General features: G+C 37.7%; 1 protein-coding gene across 5 annotated transcripts in view; it reads left to right on the forward strand.

Annotated features, from left to right (window-relative positions):
- The window catches only part of grid2 (glutamate receptor, ionotropic, delta 2), a 446,512-nt gene that overhangs the window by 51,584 nt on the left and 380,129 nt on the right, over positions 1-14,799 (forward strand). The window lies entirely within an intron of this gene.

Raw genomic sequence — 14,799 nt, forward strand, 5'->3', positions numbered from 1 at the left:
TGGAGTTTGCATGTTCTCCCTGTGCATGCGTGGGTTTTCTCCGGGTACTCAGGTTTCCTCCCACAGTCCAAAAACATGACTGTCATGACGGTCTCTCTAAATTGCCCCTTGGTGTGAGTGTGTGTGCATGGTTGTGTGTCTCTCTGTTGCCGTGCGACAGACTGGCGACCTGTCCAGGGTGTACCCCGCCTCTCGCCCGGAACGTTAGCTGAAGATAGGCACCAGCAACCCCTCCTGACCCCACTGAGGGACAAGGGTGTAAGAAAATGGATGGATGGATTTTGTTTGTAATAACACAAATATATGACTCCAGCAACACAGCATTGAGACTCATTAGTAAATGTTTGAAACCATATAACTCAACATTTGTGCTGTTGTTTTTTGGTATATTGGAGTTTTACAAAATGCTGAGGTTGAAAAATCAGATCATCTGATATTGTTAGATTGGTTCAGATCTTATTTGATAGAGCAGAATTTGTTTGGTCTCTATAAATTGGAAATATCAAAAATCACACATTGGGTCCGTCAAGACAGTGATTAAACCTCTTTCAAGGAAAACAAATCTGTATGCATAAATTATAAGTAATTACATGCCCACTTTTACTTTTACTAAAGATAATTGGAAAGGTGGTTTCTGAACATATTTGCCCCTTTATTTAAATATGTCTTAATTTCTGTCCTATCAGGCTTTAGGCCACACGGCAGCACTGAGACTCAATCAGCCTATTTGGTAAAGGATATTTTCCTCAGAAGTCTGTGCATGTCACTTTAAATTTCTCTCTTACTACTCCATCTCAGTGCAGTGTGTGACATTGTTTATTGAAACATACATATTGATGGAATGGGGAAAATAGGAGGGATTGTGTGGTACTGTTCTAAATTGGTTCAAATTCTAATAGGCAGAAAGGGATTCTTTTTTTATCATTCAGTAACTATAAATCTGTGCAAGCAAAAAAATATTTTGGTATTTTTCAAGTTTGAGTTCTCCAGCCATTAATATTTATCATTTATATGACTCCTAGATTATAAATCATAAAGCACGACACGTCTCAATGTATGTATGCTGAAAGCATGCAACTTTATACCAGCAACAATGAAACAATGAAAATGAATTGTACTATACCAGTTGTTAAATTGCATAAGCTTAATTTCTTTAAATGATAGATCTTAAAATGTTTGTCATTTGTCTTTAATGTACTAAATGATCGTAGGCCAGAATAGATTTTTGGAAACAAAAAAATAATCCTGCAGCAGGTGATTTGTTGGCTTGGAATGTGCTTTGGGTCAATTCAGAACTCAAGTGTGCTTCAGATCAGGGCCGTGAACTGATGGTCAGGCATTCAGGATTTTCTGTTGGAGGGCAGAAATCTTGGTTTCATCAATTATGACAAGTTGTCCAGGTTATACAGTGGCAAAGCACGGCCAGACTAGCTTTTTAAGGATGTGGTGTCAGTCTTCAAGCTGAAAATTGTTACCTTTGCCTGACTGATAGATTTCAATGATGTTTCTATTCTCAGTTGTCTTTAGATAAGGGCATAAAATGTTACTTTTTGAGATTGTGAGGGTTCTTGCATAAACCAGCCAGAGAGACGCTGAATGGAATCCAAAAATAATCTTAATTTATTACAAAAAAGTTCAAAAATAATTAAACAATGAAGAACTGGGCCCAAAACTGAGGTCAACATAACAAACTCCAACTCAGGTAGTAACACAAAGAACTCAAGCACAAAACTGACCTAACAAACAAGACATGAGGGGAGCTTAAATAGTGGCTGATCAGACCACAGCTGATACACAAGGGGTAATTTAAACATACAAAAACTTAAACAAATACTAATCAATACAACACCAAATCTTTAAATTTAACAAACATTGGACTGAAACTACCAAATAGAAGAGACATTAAAGAACTGGTCAAATTAAATTAAAGAAAACCAAATTTCCCCGTCCCCTGGCAAACAAATGGAACGGCCCGCTGAGGAGGTTTGCCAGCCATATGTGGATGTCAATTAGCTGGAGCTCTTCTGTGACCCTCCAGCAGCAGCTCCAAAGGAAACTGGTAACTCAAAACAAATAAATTAATTTGTTGCTTTTAACAAAAATATAAAGAACTGACAAATAAAGTTAACTAAATGTGTGCACTTCAAATAGTTAACTAAAAAGTCAAGCTAATGAAAATTTTCAAAAATAAAAATCTAAACTGAACAAAACAAACAGTTACTATTCAGGTCTGTGTGACAGTAGGGTCGGCTGTCACAGAGATATTTTAGCCTACTCCAAGTGTGGCTGTTTTCAGTTTTTTTTTTAATTTTATTTCTTAGGCAAGTAAATAATAACGTATTAAAGTGATTTCTGCATAAACTTTAATTCACAGAGGACTACTTGTTTTGAGTAGCTCATTTTCCCCACATAAAAACTGCATTTTGTCTTTTATTGTGTTACCATTATCTGATGAAAGAAAAATGCTTGATCTGTGACCACTTGCCATGAACAAACAAAAATATCCATAATTTGGAAAATACTGCACTGATACTTGTTAAGTTTTAACCATTGCCCATGATCCTTGCATTTCCATGAGCATTACTGCTACTACAGATACTATTACAGAGACTGGTGGTGCCGTCATGCTGGGCTGTTAGTGGAACATACTGATAAGATCATGCAGGAATTGCTTTCTTTTCTATTAATTTGACATATGGACCATTTATGTAACTGTTTATGCTTTCCAAGAAAGGTGTATGTCACTGTACATGGACAGTGTTCCCTTCTATATTTGAATTGAGCTACTAGAAACCATGTTCTCACACATGTATGCCATAACGTGTGTTGTACTTTCAAGGACATAAAAGTAATGAACAAGATAAGTGATGCAATATACTCAAAATACTGGTAGAGCTTTATATATTCCATAACATGGCCTTAGATGACTGAAAACTGTGCGTTTCTGACATGGTTGTGCATTTGAGTTGGCATATTACATGTTCAGTGCTGCATATAAATGCCAGGATTTCTTCCAATATAAAAGGCTTGCATGTCAGGAGCACCAGCCTCACTGTAAGTCACATGCCAGGAATCTAACAAGAGCTTCATACAAAGTGCGTCTCCAGCTCCTGAGTAAGTAATGACAACATAAACCATGTTTATAGTGATGCTATTCACCCAAATGGGTAAGGAGAGTGCACACACAAAGATGTGTAGAGATATATGTCACCTTGTGAAACATTGATCATGCATGTCTTTTTTTTTTCATCTAGATAGGATTAAAAAAGGTGCAAGCGTGCAAAGGGTTACTAAGAAAAGGTTCATGAACCAAGAATGAACAGGAGTTCTAAGAGTGTAAAGGGACATCATTTATGTTTAAAGTATATGAGGAGGAAAAAAATGTAAGATGAAGTGAAGTCTGCTGTCCATCTAGCTCTGCTCCATGAAGTTAATAAACTGCCCAAGAGCAAAGCATCATGGGTCATAAATCATTCCAAAATGGAAAGAAAGAGAGGTAGAGTGATGGGAGGAGGATAGGGGGCACGGGCAGAAGGAAACGGGTCAAGGTCGACATGAGGAGACGAAGACTTGAAGGGAAGAAATGGGCATTGGATATTAAAGAACAACCAGTGAATGGCCCAGATATTTGCTGACCTTGTCCTCATTGGCTACTCTGCTGGCTGCCTTTCTGATGGCAGACAGAGTACGTTTGAAAGAAGTAAAAAGAGAGAGGCAGATCCAAAAGTAGAGAAAGTTCCTGAAACTCTGTGTGTGTGTGTGTGTGTGTTGGGGGGGTGTTAGCATGTTCTCATCTGACTGCCTTTGCACCCTACCATCTTCCCTCCCAGTTTCTCTGACATAGATTAATTGGCTTCTATAAATCTAGGTGGAGTGCCAGTTATCTATGTAATCAGCAGCAAAGTGTGAATAGGCGGAAAATTAACATTAAATTGCACATCATGCTCTGGGTCTCGGTATATGGCAGCTCACTTTATTTTTCAGAGTAAGAACAGCATGAGCCACAGATGTTTCATCCCGTCATGGAAAACATTTCTAATTCCTTTCTTGCTGTTAATAACAAAGAGCTTTTAACAACCTTGCCTGAACTCCTCATGGTACTTTACTAGCAAAGGACACAATTTGGTCATTGTGCTTCTGCTTATAATTTTTCTGCCCTAGTAATTAGCTTCCTGCTTTCCAGGAACACTATGTTTGATTCTATAATGGCAAATAAGTGAAAACATGAGATGATGGCTTTTTTTGTGTGTGCAGTAAGTAAAACTTTCCATCTGTTCCATTTACTTGGAGTCAGTTTAAGTCAAAATGACACAACCTGACTGTAATATTAAAACTATTTATTTGATGCTTGGAATCAAGTCTTGATGGTACAGCCCAGGTGTGTGAAACAAATCATAGCTAGAAAAACAAGTTTTCTGAAACAAACTCATGAAGCAAAAACTCTTTTTCTGAAAATCAGAATGTGACAGGAAAGTTTTTTAGTTACATTTAGGAATTATGTGACTTGGCAGTGGGGAATCAATGCCATTTGTTTGCCTTTGTGACATTTTCTTGGAGTGACGTCTAATTAAACTCTGTTGCATCACTTGAAGTCAGACATTTTTACATTGTCTTCCACCACAGCTTGTGGCCACCAGTCCACATCAGGGAGACAATGAATTAATCAAAAACTCAATACTTATTGTAGCCTCAATTAATAGACTAAAAATGTATTGTCAGAATTTGGCCTGTTATTTTCTAATTCTCCAGATTTTTTTATGACAAAGCAAAGAAGTTGAGTTTCCGTTGACTAAAAGTACGGCTCTAATTTTTTCTTTCTTTACATTTTTGTTTAGTTCAGTGCTATGTCAAAGCCTGTGTGCTATAGTCACTGGTTTAATGTAATGCAGAGTGATGGATACAAGGCAGCTTCTATGGTTCAAATAGATACAGTGTACTTTTGGCAGGATTATTTCGGAGTTTGTTTCCTCTTTAGGTAATACCTTAAGGAATGTGTGCACAGGTTTTAGGTATGGATATGGACAAGATATATTGGCACACTAATTTTAACCTTTTTTTCAAGCACTTACCAGTTGATTTGTGTGTTTGTGTGTGTGGAGTGTTAGACGTCTTCACGATGAAGTATGAAGCCCTGCGCACGTTTCTATCTGTCTGCAGATGCTTTGGACAAGCCCAGTCAAAGCCGTGCGGGATAAATTTAGCTCGTGCTAACACCCTTGGAGGCCTCTTAATAATTGAGAAGGCATCTGCTCCAATTAATGTGGCCCTCTAAATGGAATCCCTATTTAAATTTTCTCTAACTGGGTCACTCTCTTTCTCACTCTTCTCTGTCTCGCTCTCTCTCTCTGTGGTGCAGTGAAAAAAGAAAATGAGCCGCCTTCTACTTTTAAATGGTTTTTAGGGTTTCTGAAACATCAGCTTGGATGTTTAGCCTGAGGTCTCATGAGCACACACACATGCACACAGACAGTGAAATAAAGTTTTGACAGATTTTTTTCATGTAGGTATCGTTTGAAAGAGAAGAAATCTGGAAGTTCTTTGAACTCTGACTTGATTGAGCGATCTAACTTATTAAATCAAAAATTGGAGGGAAAAGTTACCTTTTGGCCTTATTATGGCTGTAAGCAGTTTCACAGCTACCTTCTAGATCTTGATTAGTCACAGCCCGCTAGTGCTTAAATTGGATAAAACCATGATCATCATCTTAGACATAATTTTATCGCTTATTCAAGCTTATATTTCATGCTGGATTTGATTGCATTAGAGAATAAAATATAATCTTGCTGAGGCAGAGAAAGTCAAAAAATCTCTCAGAAAAGTGTGCATGTTTTACACTTGATTACAGAATTTGGTGCTCATTTAATGCTAGAAATAGAATAGCAAATAAATAAATGCAAGGTAATAACCAAGAATTGAGATAATGTGATCAGATCTGGATAGTTGTCAAAAGTATTGTACATTTCTCACTAAATCTAAATCCGTCCTGTTCTGCCTTTTCTTGTGCTTCTGTGTCACCTGGAAATGTTCTGAGGTAAAATGAAGCGTTAAAGTCAAGGATGCTGCTATGGTCCTTGCAGGAGGAGTCAGATTGAAGTTTTAGACTCTATTAGCTTTTCTAGGAGTCTGCTCTTCTGAACAGAAATCTCTGGGGCTGTTCCTGGAATCTAATGGAGTCACTCTGGGAGTCACTCTTACAGCCACAGAAGTGCTGATTTCAACTGGCACTACTGATGTCTTTAGCTTCTTTAAATTCTCAAATTTCTCTGTCAGTTCTTTTTATATTTTCAATTTCTTCTGCTCTTTCTTCATGATTCAATCACTTAGGATCCTTGCATCTTACACTTCTGTTTTGTCTGTAGTTCGTCGATCACCACAATGCCTATTTGGTCGGCTATTACTGGCTTGTCAGTTTCCCCCACTTTTGGTCGCTTCTCCCACTTTAACTGTGAACCTTCCAAGCCATTTTCAGCAGAGATGATCCTGTAGACAGTTACAGCCAATTGGTTGTGATGCTCTTAGATACTATGACAGTTCAATTGATACTTCTAAGCACGTACTGGAGCTTACTTGCTTTCCCTGCCTGCTGTCAATTTATCAGATTTTTCTTTTTTGTGGTGCATCTTGGCCTAAGTCAAGCATACATGTCCACATTGGTCAGCACTCGGTTTCTGAGATTAACATTGCCATGTGAAGATCTACTGAGAGGAATACAGATGGAGAGTGGATATTCATAAGCGGTGCAGTGAGTCCATTCAGCTGGTTTATTTGAGGTGTTTTTGCCAAAATACTCGGATGCTTTGTGTCACAGAGCACTTGCTTGTTTTTGATGCCACACAGTGGAGCTCTTTTGTCCTATGTTTGTTTTCAATTTACTAATAGGACTGAAGTCTAGTAAAATGTGGAAGTGAAATGAACTGAGACTCCTGGCTTTATTTTGCTGGAGTAAAGAGTTGTTTGCATGCTCAACAAGTACTGGGATGTATTTTCAATTTGTATTTTTGTTCTCCAACAAAACTGTTCCAGGGTTTCCCCGGAATCTATTTATTGTCTTCCACTTATCTGAGAGTACATCACGAGGGCTAACGGGTCCATTAAAGAAACCCAATCATCTCTCTCTCCCCTGTGTCTCTCTCCATCCCCTCTCTGAGTTCCTCCCAAACCATATTTTGCTTCTGCGACCACAGAAGCTTCAGTCCCCCTGGCCACCCGGTAGCAGTCTGCTGTTTCATGAGCTCCCAGAGACAAGTAAGCCCAAAGGGACTCATCATTCAACTTGACAGCTTCCATCACTGCTCGTACGGCCGTTGACAGTGGGGGACCACCAGGTCAGTCATCCCAGAGAATGAATTTTTTTTTTAACATTGGTCTTTTCGGGAAGAAAAATATAAGCTTTATATTTATGTTGGGGTTTGCTCTGGGTCAAGCAGTGGCTCTGAAACGGCACCTGTTCTATCAAACCACAGCTTTACCCAACTTCCATCTTTGTGTCCTCTATACAAATGCTGTTTTCAAACTTAGGAGTTTTTCAGCCATGTGCTGTGTCTTTGCTAGTGAAAGACATAAATACAACAGGACAGATGGGTAATGTTAGAGGTTGGCAGCGTTAATGGATGCGCTTTTTCGTAACATTCCCTAAATGTACATTACTACTAGACCCCTCCTTACCATTGCACCTGCACACCAGATGTATGGCTGCAATTAAGTGACCATGAATGAAAAGATGATGCTGCTCCAGAACTGCAATTGCTAAAGGAAGATTTGGCCCATGGAACTGGAGCTCAAACATAAACATATCAGCAGAACATACAAAAGATTTGGAGCAAGTATGACAAGTGAAGCAATTTAAAAAGTCACAAAAAGTATATGCCAAAGCCATCAGTGCGTTTAAAAATAGTTTGAAGAATGCATTTTCAACCCCTCTGTCACCTCCATAGACAACTTTTAAAGGATTTAGTTTATCCTTGATGAATTTGACCAATTCTCTCTTAATTTGTTTTTTAAGAGATTTCATGACTAAAGAGATTTTAGCCACACGTCAAATATCACTTTTAAGGTGAGTTGGTTCTTGTCATAGCAAAAAAAATGCATTTTTCTACACTTTAGGAACCCTTTGCTGCTCCAGTGACTGCCTAAAAATGTAGTAAAAAACACCAGAAGGTTGATCTGCACAATGCTAGAGGAGACGCCTTGAGATATTATCTGGACCAGGACTTTTAGTAGTTTTAGTTCCACTCTTGACATCCTGAACATTAAAGTTACAATTTGAAAATGGAAATGAGGAAATCTTCTGTTTGATTTGTTTTAGTTTTTTTTCCTTCAAGGAATATTTAATACAGGGAGAACTCAACAGAGTATGGTAAGATCTGAAAAGAAGTAAAAACTGTAAATTATGACAGGAAAAGATAAATAAAATCAATATTCAGGATGGGGAACACAACAATAAACTATGAAATGAGAACTGAATGAAATAACTACTGTGGCACAAACTATGAATCAAAAATTACCCACAAGAAACAATCAAACCAACAGGCAAAAATCCAAATACCCGAGAATTGCGAAACAACTGTGAAATCTCAAACGGACGTGTCACTTTGTCTTCAAGGAGCTTTTGTTTTATATTGAAATTTTTTTGTTACACCATGATGCTTGTAGCTGATAAGTGGCTCCATGACACGTTGAAGTTAACTTCTGGATTTGATTAAGAACTGGCTTTATACTTTTGTTTGTAATATCACTGCTTTATGCATGACTCTATTTAAAAATGGCACCATGTTTGTCTCATATTTGTATGAAATTAAGAGGAACTCCGGCTCTTATATTTTTTCACTTAAAGCACTGCATAAAAGGTTTTTTTAGTGGTTTCATGAGCACATGTTTAAGGCCAGAGGGGATTAATCCTTTAGATTTGTGTCTCCAGATTATTGAATGCATTCGCTCTATTTTTCTGCCGTCTTTGATTCTTTTACGAAGCAGCTGAAGACTCTATCCTGGCTGAGAGCTTTATGCTGTATGATGTTGCATGTGTGCTTCATTCAACGTTTTATCTTCTGTTTTTTAATTCTTGTTTGTATTGTAAAGCACCTTGTGATTTTTTTTTTCACCTGGTACTATACAAATAAAGTTTACATACTTCCTTAGTATACCCACTTCAGCTCTGCTTTATCTGGTAGCATCTTGCAGTTGCTTGTGTGAGACAGATGCTGTATTTTTGTCTCAGATTCTGTCTCATGCGGTAAAGCTCACCTTCCATTTCTGACGGGTTCATTGAATAATCTTATGCTCCAGTCTTTTTTTTGCATCTATGATTATTCAGCCACTTCAGTGTGCAGTTTTGTACATGCCGTGCAGTGGCTTTTCCTTTGATTATGGTTCCGTACCCTTATTCAGTTTGTGCTTACTGCAGTTACTGCAGTGGAGTTCTGTCCTTTGCACTGCAGTAGCTATTTATATCTAATTTATCAGTTTGTCACTTAATGAGCTGGGCTAGGCCTCCTCCTGACTTTCTTCTCTTTTAGCTTTTCCGACGTTGTTAACAGACCATATAATTATGGCATCCTTGTTCTTTTTGATTAGTTTTTACATGAGCAACTGTGGTTTAAAATCACAACTGCTATGTAATCCCCAAAGGATTTCTTGTTTGGGTGATCCTCTCCTGAGTCACAGTCTGAGTGAATCTGAGTGTGATTTTGTATCTGCTTTTTTTTTGGTTTTGTTTTGTTTTTTTTATCATTGTTAGCTACTTTGTAGTGAGGAGAATTTGATAATCGATTCCATACTTGTTCCCAACTGTGGATATGCTGTATGATTGTAAGTGGGTGTGATGCTAAAAATAGCCGTGGCTACAGTAAGAGTACAGCTGAAACCTAACTAACTGGATGAACAGTTAAATATATGGATAGAAACCGGTAACTTATTTTTTCTCTTTCTTTTATTTTTCCTTCCTCTCGATGATAAACAGGTATGTAACTGTGTCACTCATGTACCACATACATTTTTGAGACTCTCCCCAACTGCATCCAGTCCTTCTTTCCATTTTGTTAAATTAGTTGGGTGCATCAAGAACACTGCTTCACACAACATGTATTTATGTTCAATCGATCAGTGACATGACACGAGTAATACAGTTTACAGTTATTTTTAAGCACTTGACTCCCTTCACTGAAATTCTTCTTTGAAACAGTAGATGTCAATAAAAAGATAATATGCCTCTCGTTAACAAGTGGTAGGAGAAAAGGAGTTCTGAGGATGTCTGCTCTTCATGTGCAATCCTGTTCGTGTAGTTTGACCAGTGATGTGCTGCATTTGAAGCCTATGTAAAATTTTGCTATAACTATTCCTTCTATGGTTTTGTTCAGCTACATTTAAAGCATGCTGGTTTTAAAACCAGCATTCTTTCAGACTCCATCCTGCTCCTCTTTTTGCTTGGTGAGCTCCAATTGCATCTTGTGTGACAACAGCTCTGTAAAAACATAGATATGCTGAACGGGCAGAAATGGCTGAACAGATTCCATCCAATGCAGGCAGTGTGGTGCTATTTTTTGTCCAGCTATTGGAATTCTAAATTTGGCTAGAGTATCTTTTTGAACAGGTGTCCTAAATATTGGCACAAACAGGCAAGTCGGTGTTTATTCCTATTAGGTGGTTGCAATAACTCTACAGAATATATCACCTATGGCCCATCTTTAACGACAAACAGGGAGGGTAGCCGTACAAAAATATTGGAGAAAGCCAGTAAGCTGCTGTCACACTTTCTTCTACCTTACTGTGTATGTTAGCATTTTGTAAAATATATTACCGAGGAGCTCCATCACATCTTTAAAGTACTCCTGTTACTTGTCGGTGGCTTCCCCAAAGGAAAATACTGCTTTCATTTATCCATCCATCCATCCATCCATTTTCTTCCGCTTATCCGGGGTCGGGTCGCGGGGGCAGCAGCTTCAGAAGGGAGGTAGAAGGTAGAGGTAGAAAGAAGGTAGAAAGAAGCTTTCATTTATGGCAAGGAAATAACTTTAATTTTATTTAACTACATAGAAGTGGTACCAGTTGTGTGATGATTGGCATAATTCTGTAAACCTAAAAAAAAATGAAAATGTACAAGCCTCCCTAAAACAACAAGATAATTAGTTGACCTCTAAAAGTTTTTGCAAATTTTGGTAGTTTGATTACAAGTAATTTGTTTTGTTTAAAAAAAAAAAAACACTTGTTATTCTTGTAATTAAAGAATTACAGGAATGTTTAGACCAGGCTGTAGCCCAGAAAACAAAACAAAAAAAAATTAAACCTCCGTTCTTCTAGAAAGTGTTACGTAAACTATTTATACCACTTACAGCATGTTGAAAGTTAAAACAAAAGAATCCTTCATCAGTTTACTGTTACTGAGACTTTGGGGGTTAATGTGGGTTTGGTTCTCATATTTCCAAGAGAAGATTTTATTATAGCATATCAAAATCCCTTTGCTTTCACAGTCAAGCAGATGACAAACATAAGCAAAAATGTCTTTTTTATCAGAGGCTGCCATTAGAGATTGCATTTTAGACACACATTAATTCCATTTAAGCATAGCAGCAAAAATGCTTCTATAAATATGCATATAGATAGATGTGTGCGTGTATATACACATATATGTACACATACACATATACACTTCCTACAAAATGGCCAAAGGGAAAAGCTGAGTATTACATTCTAAAAAGAAATTGTTGCTTATGAGATGGAAAACACAAAGGGGCTGCCATTGCAAGAGAATGAGAAAAGCAAAGAGGGAGATAAGGTTAGCTTAAGAGAGGGTGAGGTGAATTCAAATGAGAATGAAAGAATGTGGAATGTTGGCAAAGAGCACAATGTGTAGGGAGTAATACATGTTTTTTTGGGGTTTTTTACAATGGGTCTTGCCTCTTTAGAGCTCCTCTGTGCCATAGAGATCAAAATCTATAAAAGAAGCTTCAATCTGAATTCTGCATTCATTCCAACTAGCATCTAAACACAATTCTGTCTCATGTTCATGTTAAAAGGAAACAGTAGCTCTCAGAAAGAGAAGTAGTGCATAGACACTGAGGGGGAGCAAATGTGGAGGTGGAAAAACACTGGCATAGTCAGATTCTGTGACTAAAATCAGGGCTAAAATAACTTTTTTGCTCATAGAAAGAATTGGGGGAAAAAAATTGGTTTCTGTGGAGCTCACATCTGCATGGTACATCGAAGGTCATGACACACCTGTAAACCTTCTAATCTAAGCAGTGGAATCTTTTAAAGTCCCAAGTGGCAAGACATCAAAACTACCTCGTTTAGATTCTTGAAATCTGCTCTAATTGGTAGCAGCAGCTACCATGGGTCACAAAGCAGCTTAAAGCAGTCATTAGTTACAATCAGCTGTGCAGTTTTGGTGTAAAAGCTAATTTATTTTCTTTCATCTATCTAAAACCAGATATGAGCCTTCCGGGAATTTGCTACACAAGACTCCACATAATTAACATAAACAACACCTGAGTACAGCAGATATGTTACAAACATATTAAGCATTTCGTGTGACCAGGTCTTGGGTTGCTCATGAAATATGTTTACATTTACGTAGTTCCACTGTGTCTCATCTGAAAATGTATATATAGAACTATTGTAAGTGGTCAAAGTCACATGGGGAAAGCAGTTCTTAATCTATGTAAATCTCCTCACATGACTGGCTTTACATTAATATATTGACATAAACAGCTTCAATCTTGGAGCCCAATATAGTGCTGATTCAGAAATTTTGCGGCAGAAGTAAACTTTTAATGTACTGTGGGATGGTTGTGATCAGACTGTGGTATTGCTGAGGATGTGTGGGAGCCCAGGTTGCTTTTATAGAGATGTTTAGAGGTGTTTCAGTCTGGTGTCCTCCTTAAGCGCCCCTGAATGGCTAACAGTGGAGATTCAAGCACTTCTCAAACATGCTGGAAAGAATCAAAGTAACGCTCTGGATTTGTTTCCTGAGAGAATAACTTCAAAACATGATTTTAAGAAAAGTTAGTTTTTCAAAACTAACTTTTGAAAAACTGTTATTTTATTGGAACTGGATTAAGAGAAGCTCTGACCAACCTATCAGTACTTTCAGTGCAATTATTAAGGGAGGTTATGTTTTAAACATACATTATATTTCATTGAACCACACAAACACACAATTTCTATAGGAGGTGAATGCTGCTAGTCCTCATTCTTTAGATAATGAACTTGAGAGGCGGGTGCTCATGCCAGTTTTCCTGACAGAGCAGTTTGCACCCCTGCTGACTTTATAGATGTCCCTGTGTAATGAGAAAACTGGTTTCTGTTGAAAACTCAGGCACACACACGCAGACAACACAACTCGGCTCGCATTATTACAGCACTGATGGCACTATTCCACATGATCACCTTTAGCCATTAAAATACACAGCTGAATGGAATACAAATTATGACTTAGCATTAATGTGTGTTGAGTTTTGTTCCACTGGTGCTATACACAAATTTCCCTTTCTGATTCTGCTCCACCGAGACCAGACTGATGCATCACAGGCAAGGTTTGAGGTCCTGTGTCCAATTTGCAGCAGACGTTAACTTTCAAAACACTAGTGATGTAGTACATCAGCAATGTGTCTTGGTTTCTAATCACATTCACATTTTAGATCGCATGCATTATGTTGTGGAGGAAAGAAATTACCATATGGCCTAGAGGTTGCAGACTCCACCCACTGTCTGTCTCTACAGTCATTTTCCATAAATTAGAATATGACTTCAGATTATGCTTGTTTGTCAAATTAACAAACAAGCATAATCTGTTTTTAACGGTGACCTTTGTGGTAATTATGGGGTATGATGCTAGAAGAGAAGGTACAGAAAAAAGCAAAAGTAACAATTATGTGGGAAGATATTAAAATAACTAATTTCTCAGGTTCTTGTTATTGCATGTTTTGTTCTAACCTTTGCAAATGTATTCACATTCCTTGAAGTTTCATACTGTGACCAAAAAGACCACCTGTAGTCACAATATTGCAGTTTTTTGTTGGTCTTTCATTTTCACTTGTTGGTTGTCGTAACACAATGAATTGTGATAAAGTTGAAGGGATATGAAGCTGTTGCAAGGCACCATAGCGTACGCGTAACCATTTGTTCAGGATACTGATATTTATCCACCCACCCATCTGAGTAACATGCAGTTTCCCAATTTTACTTTTAACTAATATAAAATTATATCAGCCACCAATCATTACTTTTTCATGGCTGCTCGCAATGAAAAAGTATGTGACTAATGTGTCTGCAACTTCACGTTGCACAAGTGTCGATTACTGTCTGTGGTTGCCAATCACAAAAACGGATCACTTGAATCTCATTGTTCGAAACTCGCAAAGTGCATTGCACCTCCTACTTCATTCTGCGCAAGTTTGTAGCAGCAAATCTAACTCTGATTGGTCAGAACCAACCAATCAGAGCCACCAGGAGGGTCTTAACGCTGTCAATCACGTTTTGACACTATACAATAGAATTTGTTCGAATAATGCATTTAACATTATTCAGGCAGTTTTAATTTAAACTTAGAATTATTTGAATGCAGCTCACATTTGACGTTGTTTCCTTTTTACTTGACATTATTTGATAGAGGTATTATTATGACATTTATTTGACTCTTTTATAATTGTATAACTACTTTCAAACTGTTAAATATTGTATTACTTATCTTAGGTTTTTGGTTGTCCGTTTGACTGAATAGCTGCTGCATTGTGCCTGCCTTAAAGGTTTTTGTATCTTTTTGTCTACATTAAGGTGATTTTTTATAGTTATTTTCCAGATCAC

Source organism: Poecilia reticulata, chromosome 9, assembly GCF_904066995.2.
Source record: "Poecilia reticulata chromosome 9, P_reticulata-male-v2, whole genome shotgun sequence".
Lineage (NCBI taxonomy): Eukaryota > Metazoa > Chordata > Actinopteri > Cyprinodontiformes > Poeciliidae > Poecilia > Poecilia reticulata.